Source organism: Crocodylus porosus, unplaced genomic scaffold, assembly GCF_001723895.1.
Source record: "Crocodylus porosus isolate Cpor-Errol unplaced genomic scaffold, CroPor_comp1, whole genome shotgun sequence".
Lineage (NCBI taxonomy): Eukaryota > Metazoa > Chordata > Crocodylia > Crocodylidae > Crocodylus > Crocodylus porosus.
In genome coordinates, this window is record NW_017728947.1 from 105,010,746 (window position 1) to 105,020,691 (window position 9,946).

At 41.4% G+C, this 9,946-nt stretch overlaps 1 protein-coding gene across 1 annotated transcript in view; it reads left to right on the forward strand.

Moving 5' to 3' along the window:
- The first annotated feature begins 1,968 nt into the window (after positions 1-1,968).
- ESR2 (estrogen receptor 2) overlaps positions 1,969-9,946 on the forward strand; it is a 65,606-nt gene continuing 57,628 nt past the window's right edge. The window contains exon 1 of the mRNA XM_019550840.1: positions 1,969-2,192. The gene's annotated coding sequence lies outside the window, so the exon portion shown is untranslated. The remainder of the gene's footprint in view (positions 2,193-9,946) is intronic.

Sequence of the window (9,946 nt, forward strand, 5' to 3'; positions counted from 1 at the left end):
AGGGTCTTGCAGGCCTTTTAGCAGTGGGGAGTAATGTTGACACTCCCCAAAGCAGGAAGAGGCGTGGTGCTTGGACCCCTTAACAGGCCTGAAATACATTTTGGAGAATCTGAAAGATTGGTACAGGAAAATGAGAGAGCTGGGATCGTACAGCACTGTAAGGCTAATTTCATCATCATGAGAAACACATTTGGAGCATTAACCGAGTGGTAATAGAAGTCCCTTGGTTTGGCCCTTTCTACTCCTGCAGTTAAATCATTGTCAACAGGTGCTTTCATCATCAGTGCTGACAACAGATGTCGGGACTACTTGGCATATTTTTCCAATTTTACCTACCAGCAGGCTCTAATGGTATGGAGAGAAAACTGGGTCTAAAACATAGAACTAGGTAATATGATTTGAATGTACAGAAATATCAGTTAGGATCCAATGCTGATCTTGACTGAGCCAGGACACACGAACATGCAGTGGAACAGGAATTGTAACATCGAATTTGGAAAATCTGCAACTTCCTGCACAATACTTTGCAGAAGGAATTTGGTTTTCATGCCCACTCCTTAGGCTTTCTAGTACTGTCGCCTTAATATATAGCATAAGCAAAAAACCCCCAAACCTGTGCTTAATCTAAGAAGTCTTTTAGCTTCTAGTGTGTCATGGCCCCAAATCCACCTGAAGTCTATGCAGGGTTCAAAAAAACCCCTGAGGTACCAATTAGTTGCTATCGCCATGTAAAACCTGGAGAGAAAGGATGGGGATTTGGCACGTCAGAGTAATCTGTGCAGGAAGGGGCTTATAAAACTTCTTGAAGCTGTCCGTACCCCCACATCCCCAACAAACAGCATCCTAAAGGCAGTGCTTCTCCCATAGATTGCATTTCCCTGTGCCATCGGGGGCTAATGGAGTTTAGTTCTACTCTTAAAGGACATGTGAGCTGTGATGGACTTTTCTAGTTGGATTGTTTTACTTTCGTAGTAAAGTGAATAAAATTAGCAATGATGGCCAAAGACCAAAGCAGCTTTGCGATGGCTTGAGCATCATTTATTCCAAGGGTCAGATTTGTAAAGGTATTTAGGTTCCTGAAAATGCAGATAGGTGGCTTGTAGGATTTTTGAAATCTCTTCAATAAGCTGTGTGGACACTTACTGTTTTGGATGGGAGTTAGGCATGTAACCTGTTCAGGAATTTGAAAAATTCCACTTGGTATCTATAGACTACACACTATCTGTAGGGGGCTAAGTACCTTTGAAACTTGTCCCAAGAGCTGCTTTATATCACTTTGCTTAGAAGATTTTTTACGGACAGATGTGTGGCTTTAGTGCATAACTGCAATTTGCACTATGATTACTGTTTTTCAAAATGCTTTAAAAATAAGAACTAGTGAGTTCTTGGAACAATTGAGTCATCTATTAAATGACGTCCCGTTAATTTCTTTCTCGATTTGAAAAGACATGCTGTTAAACATTGCTAATGTGAATGCAGGTTCAAGATTAGAGAATATTGCAGGATATGCTTTTAATGAGGCTTGTAAACAGATGACCAGAAGTGTTTGAAGTGATTAAAAATTCAAGTTCAAACCAGACTAGTTATATTGAGATTCTCCATTCACACTTTGTGGGGGGGAGAAAAAAGTTAATTTAGCTTTAAAAACCTCATTTCTACATCCACTGTTGCTGGTTAATTGATTATTTGAATGACTTGGGTCTGAGTGAGTGTTAAATGTGTTATGTGCAAAATAGTAACGGGAATCATTGCGGTACATTGTGAAAGTGAAATAAACCCAGGGAATATCTTTAGCTAGAAAAAGCCAACATTGTGTACAGGCGCCCTATGACAATACTTGGCTTATAAAACTACTTCAGTTCTGTAGGAGCTCTAATTGCAGGGAACAACAAGCTTATGAATTTGTTGTGTCAGAAGGAAAGGGGAGGAACTTAGATTTAGGTCTTGCCTCCACTGGGAAAGGAAACATTGAGAGTGTCTGTGTAATCTTGTACTGATGAGCTGGCATTGCGCTGCTTTATCAAGATCAGTATTTCAGATCCTCTACCCTATGGTGTGAGTGATGGTGATTTTAGAATTGCTGTGAGAAAGAAGAAAAGGAAACTAATCCAGAAATGATGGGTGAAATGCAAGCTGGCATTTAATGCTGTGAGATAAACCTGAAGAGCAGAAAACTAGTCGATACCAATCAGGTATGTGGTGAATCGGGTTACATGTATTTGTTAAATGTTGTAAAAACTGATAGCCACTAGGTATATCAACAGTAAAATACTTCCGAGCAGCAATCTCATTTCATTTATGGTTTAAGAGGCTTATCCTTTTACAAATTATGGTTTCTGAAGTATGATCAATGTGTGTTGGCTCGTACAGATAAAAATAATCCCGAAACAGGTTTATCTCTGCAAAAATTCTTTGGTTTCTCATACCATTTCCAGGACTTTGGACTATAGCATCTTGATTTCTTTTCTTAAGATGTTTTTAACAAAAGTTTATTAACATGGCACTGCTGGAGTCAAGCAGAGGTGAATATTTGCATGCAAATTCTAGGAAAACAAATGACTTGAGAGTTTCTTTACAACAACGCATTGTAAAAGCCGTTTGGTAACGTGGAAGGATCTGATCCAAAGCCTAATGGATTAAATAGGAACCTTTGACATAAGTGGCTTTTGGATTGGACCCTTTCTGGACTGTGATGCATTGAAGCTCCAAAAGGTGTTAGGAGCCTCCTTTTTTAATCTGTGTTCTTTCAGCCACTCTATTTGCCTAAGTGATTTCCCATTTCTGTTGTTCAGTGACTAAGATTTCACTGCCAGGTGTCCGCTTAATTTTTTTTAATATAAAGAACATTTCTTTGATATTGGAAAAAGCTTTCCCAAGTAGACAAGAGAGGGCAAGCCTTGTTTGTTAAGGGCCCTTTTAAAAATTCTAAGGTCTGGTGTTATAACTGGAATTATAATGCTAAAACTAAGATAATACATTTATTCTGAATTAATATTAATACGCGACTGTATGAAGCCATCATTGGTAAGCAGAGATCTTCATAGAAATCAATTAGGTAGTCTCCCTAAGACAACAGTGGAATCATCTAAATCTGATTTAGATGATTCCATGTTAACTAGACCCATTTAATAAAACTTAAAGTTTTGAAAAAATAAAATGCATATAAAATTGCAGTCAACTCTGATACAGACATCGTTGTTTCATAAAACCAATAACATAAAAACCCTGAAAACAGCACATAAAAAATATAGCTGTTCATCTAAGTAAAAAAAAGTTTTGGTAGGACTGACAGCACCCAGAGAAGCAATCTTTGTAATATTAAGTGATACAGCCTCAGATTCTGAATTGCTGGGTATAATTAGCAATCTTATTTCTTTTCACACCCCTGAAATTATTTTTTGCAACCACAGATATCTTTTGGAGGAAAAAGAATAATGTGGAAGGGTAGTATCTTTTAACCGGTATCTTTTATGTTTCTGATTCCCAGCACACAATAGTCAGTAACTACTTTTCAGGTTTTAACAAAAGTTCCTGTGAACTGTATCTAGTTAATGTTATTTATATGCACTAACTTAGCAAAGATAGATGGTCTATTCAGTGTCTTTCCAATCATACACAAAATGTCTATGTATGATTGCAACCTACTTTCCCCCTTTCTTTTCAGAGTAAGGAACAGAGCTAGCACTGGCGTACTTAGACTATCAAAATTACATGTGCCCAGACAATAATAGATTCCTTCCTTATAGATTTTTCCAAAGGGAAAGGGGGAGCGGGGGAGGGAATAGCAAAAAGGAAATAGGAGAAGGGGTAGTGATTGCAGTAAAAAATGCTACCCAGTGTGGGATTTGAAACATTTGAAATTATAAGCTTTGAAGCTGATCTTGAAATTCAGAGAAGTTAGAGAAGATATGTTTAAAATATGATTATGATTCTGTTAGATCCTTTGATTCCCCAGCATTTTCATTCTTTTAATGCTGAAGTGAAGAAATAGTTGAAGTCTTCAACAGAATAACCCTAAGGTGTTTCGGTTGTTTGGGTGGCAGGATTTCCAGATGCAAATGTCAGCCCTTACAGGTGTATTTAGGTGATGAGTAGATGAAGTACAAAAATATGAAACTATTGGAAAACTATTTTTGCTTTAGGTTTCTTTAAGAGAAATAATACACACACATGCAACAGCTTAAATTTTGGTTTCTTTGGTTAATGCAGTTTTTAATGCTGGTTCTTGAATGCCCTTCTCTTCCCCACTCAAACACATAGGAGTAAAATGGACAGCTAAAAGAAAGGGATAATGATTTCAGAGGAAGAAGGTGATATGAAAACTCATTTTTCCACACTCATCTTCCTCATTACACTTTCATGCCTGTGAGCAGCATGCTTCTCTGTCCAGAGAAGAGTGTGCCAATCTAGTCCCCAAGGAAAGAAAGCTATCAGGGCCAAAAAAGAAGACAGTTCCCAGAATAACTCATTGACTCAGTCTGTTGAGACAGTGGGCACGTCCAGACATGCAGGCATGTGTGGTTTGTGGCATTGCAAACCTCTTTGTGCCGCCACAGACCACACGCCCAAAACATTAAGATGTGCCCTGTGCTGCAAATCTGCAGCATGGAGGCAAAATTTGCTACCATGTTTTCCTGGTAGCAAAAAAAACCAAACCCCAAAACCAAAAAAAACCCACTAAGGGGGAAAAAAGCAACAAACAGTGGCTTGGTCCTCCAGGGAGCCACTCTGGCTGTTGGCCAGAGCATCTCTGCTATTTCATTTGTGCTCCAGCATGGCAGGAGCAGGGAAAGGCCCGAAGCAGGACAATTGTCTGTCACAAAACAACATGGGCAGGGGTGTGAGCTGTGGCACAAAGTAGTGGCACAAATGTGTGCTGCTACTGTTTGTGCCCTTGGAAGCACATGTCCCTGCACATCTAGATGCGGCCAGTAAGTTCTAATATTATACCTTTTGGTTTCGTATTTTAGCAACCCGGAGGTAATACATGGGGAAGAAATGGGGAACTCCTGGTCCCATGAGTCAACAGCAAATGTCCTCTTGGAGTAAGGTCAGGATTTTGCTCATTGCTTTTGTCAGATTTTTTTTTAATTCCAGGAACGTTCTGTTGAGAGACAGATTTGGTATAGCACTGGCAGTCATTTGGTTTCTTTGCTGTCAATTGTCAAGCAGTTTTTAAAAATAAAGCAACAGGTTAACAATTTTGAAAATAGCTACAAAATGTAAGCAAGCATCACCACATCAAAAGGTATTCTTAAAGTAATTTGGATGCAATTAAAGCAAAATAGAGGTGCTAAAGTAAATTCTATTAATTTGTTCAGTCTTAACTTTCCAAGTGCTAGAGCTTTAGCTGTAAATATTTTCCTGTGCAAGTGATATTTATTGTAGCCTAATGTACCAAAGTAAATTGCAGTACGGTTGCATATGAAATTAAATTACAATTGCAATTTGAAATTAAATTACCCCTAAAACATTTATATTTCATGTTAGATGGAAGCGTTTGTTTTTATTGTAATACATACCTGTTGATATTGTTTGCTGTGTGTGCTGTCTGGCTTCTACTGCACAAGAATTAAGATATTATACAGTTGAACCTAACAGTGTTATAATTTGTATAAAACTTGATGTGACTTGTGCACATCTGTTTTTTTATAAATGTCAAGCTGCTTTCCAAAAAGACATATCTAGCATTTAGGTGGCCACATGAAAGTAGAAGATTGTTAATGCATCACTTCAAAAATGTATGGCAGACGTGCAGGAAGCCCGGTAGTGGAAGACTAGGCATCTTGCCTGTAATATTCTTTCCTCTGAAACAGGTAGTACAGATCAAAATACATTATAATGATGTTGACAGGTATGTTTTGACACATCAAGGCTCTAGGACTTCATTGTTTAATTAGACATGCACACTAAAAATGGTAGTAGAGATGATTTAAAGACTACTTGCTACATGATCTGAAGCTGTTTACATCTTTTTTTTTTACTTCCAGTAGTCAAGGTGTGGAGAATACAAAATCTTCTTAAAGGCATCTTATTTTTTTTAGGAGAAATGGCATCCCTCATTGGTCTGATGGAAGTGAAGGTGGTACCCTTCCCTATTCAGTTCCCCATCCTGAAACAAGTGTATATCTAACACAGGCTACTTCACCTGGAACCAGAAGTTGTCCGAATTATAGGACTACAAGGAGATGTTTACAGCAAATATTTTTAAATGCCTCGAGCAGTTATATTTAATTTGGCTGATGGAATGGTGATAGACGTCCAAAGGTGTCTGGCGTAGTTCAGCTGGGAGCAGGGAAATGGTTGAGAGAATCTCACCAAAAAAGCATAAGTTCAATTCTGAACAGGAAAAATTGAGTAATTAACAAAAATATTTTTGCATCGTATTTTATAATGGGATTCTTAGTGGAGAATAAGATGGATAATGGTGAAGAAAGGTGCTTATTCATAAGATCAACAGGAGACAAAATCTACAGTATGCTTCTGTCCCAAGTCTAGCTAAGCATTCAGGGGTGAAATTTTGGGCCTACTGAAGCCAAATTCTGACTTCTAAGGGACCCGAGCAGCCATCTTCTACTGCTGTGTGGAAGCTGAACAAATGTATGGCAGCTGAAGAGGTGCTCCATTCTCTCTATCCACCTGTCTGCTTAAGTTATTTATAGAAAGCCAGTCATCAGAGTAGCTAGGTGCTGGCTTGCATCAGGCCAGCAAAGCCTGCTTCATTACCCACTGAAATCAAAAAGCTTCTCACCATTGGCGTCAGTGGGGTTTGAATGAGACACTGATCCCTCATGGTAGGAAGTGTAAGGACAGGAGTTTTATACCCTCTCCTGTCTTGAATGGGCACTTTGGCTTAGCTGCTCTTCAACTTTGAGAGAATACTGGTAACTAGGTATTCATTTTCTTTGCATATACTTTCCTTGGACTGTTTTCTTTAATTTTCTCCTTAATGAGAACTGGAGCCCCTGGGCAGAGGTGCATTGGATGTGCTCCAAGATCCATTCCAGTCTGAAGTTGGGAGGGGGAGGCGGAGAGCCATCGAGCGCTCTCCTGTGCACTCAGCGGTCCCCCAGAGCGTGAGCGCTGTGCCAGATCCTTTGTCCAGCCCCCTAGTTGGACGGCAGGAATCCAGACATGCCCCTCAGCCTCTGGAGCCTCAGGAGACCAGAGAATGGGACCTTTAAATGCTGCACAAATGATTTGAAACAATGGGGGCCAGCCTTTTTGGCAGGCGTGCCACAAATTAACGATGCACCCTCTCCACATGCCATTCCAATCCCTTCCTTCTACCCATCTCTTGCTCTGCCTCCTGCCCTGGCTGCTGCTGTTCTGCGTTTCTTCTCCCTGATATGCTGGGCACCACACACACACGGAGGCTGCTCATATCACTAGTGGCACTGGTGCCACAGGTTGGTCACCCCTGATTTAGCAGATCTCCAGGAGACTAGAGGCAAGGATTCCTTGCATGTCTCAGGTTCTAGAGGACAGATGAGCACAGAGGAGAGCACCCATTGGCTGTTCATCCCACTGTCTCCCTCTCCCTTTTGGTGGGGGGAAGAATATAGCACTGTGGGATGTTGGAGGACAGAGTAACCCTACTAGTTCACTCTCTGTAGAGCAGCCATTCTCAGTCTTGTTAGCCCCGAGGCACTCCTCCAAAATTTCTGAATTTTGCTGCAACCCAGGTGAGAATCACTGAGCTACAATCTGAATTCAGAAAATATATGGAGGCGGGCCTTGAGGCTAAAAAGTTTGAGGACCACTGATTTGGCTGGTGGCAGGCAAGGGGTTTGGGGGCAGGACCCTGTTTCTTTCACTATCTGCCCCTTTCCGCTCCCAGTCTGTCCCTGAGGGGGCAAGGTTGGCCTTGGCACTCAGGCTGCTCCTTTGGCATTTCACACACTGGTGACCACCCCCCATGGCCCCTCCTACCAGCCCTGGGGGCATGGAAGGAGCAACTTGGCTGCAAAGCATGGCTCCAGCCCCACATCCACCCACCCACAGCACAGTCTACTGCTGGAAGTGTGGGGATAGCTGGCATAGGGGCTGTCATGCAGTGGGGAGGGCAGCAGTGGTGGCAGTCTTTAGAGGAGCAGCCACAGGTGCTGCTGGGGTGGCTGGGGCAGGTGCCAAATGGGGCAAGGAGAGCATTTACCTCCGAGACAGTTGAGAATCCCAATGAGAACCACTGTCATGGCATTCCCAGAATGTCTGCATGCTCTTCGAACATGTTCCTCCCTTTCAGAGGGTCATTTTGAAGCACTTCGGCCATTTTTGAAGCTCCTCTTCAGCCAGCAATACCTGTATGCTCACTGTCTGCAGCACTTCAAAGGCCTTTCAATGCTTTAAAGGTTACGTCTGTCCAAGGCCTAACACAATCATCATGTGCGAACAGCCACCAACAGTATCACCTACGCTGATTTTTACTAGATGGCTTTGTACACAGAATATAAAATGGAATGCTGTTCTAGGTGCCTGATTTATTTTCTGCATCCTACCGATACATATACTATGTGGCTGTCTGTTTGTATCATTTGTATTGCAAAGGAAGCCCGATGTAATGTTCAACAAAATTCAGCCCCTGTGCCAATTTGTTCCTACATACTGCCAGTAACGAAAGGAATTGTTGTTCAGTAACCTGCTGAGCTGTGTAAAAGGGAGATTGGGGGGGGGGGAAAGGAGGCTGTTTTATTACACTCCTTTGCCCTTGCTCTTGTTGATATAGGTCCAAGCTAGTCACTCAATTTTTGAGTTGTCACATTGATGAATTTACCGTGCTCTTTGTACTATACCAAATGTCTTGCTTCTGTAAAGACTCAAAGGAGTTTTCAATTGAAGGAAAATGATTGAGAGGTAGTGTGTACATGTGGGTGTGTGGGGAGGGAATCCTGGGTTTATATTAAGTGGTTTTGGACCAGTCTGATACAGTGACATGTCTGTAGAAAAAATAATTAAACCCAGATACTAGGATTTTGCCTAGCCAGGCAAAGATCTCAGTGCTAGCAAGGAGATATACTATGACTGCAGACCAAGAGTCAACTCTCTGTTGCTTTCAATCATCCAGTGTCTGCCTTCAGAAAGAACATTCTTTTTGTTAAATTGTGGATACGAAATCATAAAGAGCTTTCACTGCACAGAGTTCCCCACAGAAGAAAATCCGAGAGAAGAAAGCAAACATGGCAGGTGTCAATCCCGCCAATTAATACATTTTTCAAAGGTGCTCAGATAGCTGAGGTGATAAGGGAAATGCAGGAATCTAGTGAGTCATGCCCACAGTATTGATTAAAATAAGTGACTTCTGTTATGAGCTTCAGAAGAACTAATGGAGTTGTTCTTCCCAGATAATTAATCCCATGAAGTACACTGATGTGTACAGATGCCAGTTCTGTGTTTCAGCAAAACATCTCAAATCTCTGCATTTCTAATATTCTGATTGTTCCCTCATTCCATTACTGCGATACATGTTCACAGTGCTCTTCTGTAGTTTCACTGTCTGTTGAGAGCAGAAAAGTAAAAATCTCAAATTGTTCTTGTATATATTGGTAAACCTGAACTCCACTTACAGTAAAAATTGGCTGTGATCAGTTTCCCTATTCTACGAACAGGCTCCAGAGAGCCAATCCCCTTAGAGTGAAACAGCTTTCAGTAGGGCTGTGTGAAGCTTTGGGTGCCGATTCAATCTGGAGGAAATTTGGCTTGATTCGGTGGTCGAATCACCAAATCCGAATCGAATCAGGAGACCAATATAAAGGTCCAAATTGATTTGAAGCTCTCTGAATTGATTTGGAAAAGATTCAGAAAGCTTTGGCAATTTAGGCAGTCCCCACTCGCTACCACAGGGAACTGGACCCAGACTCCATGCCGGTAAGTAAGCGGGAAGGCTGGAGAAGGGGGAGAGGGGACCATGGAGGGACCAGGCCTCATTTCCTGCCTGCTCCCCCAGCCC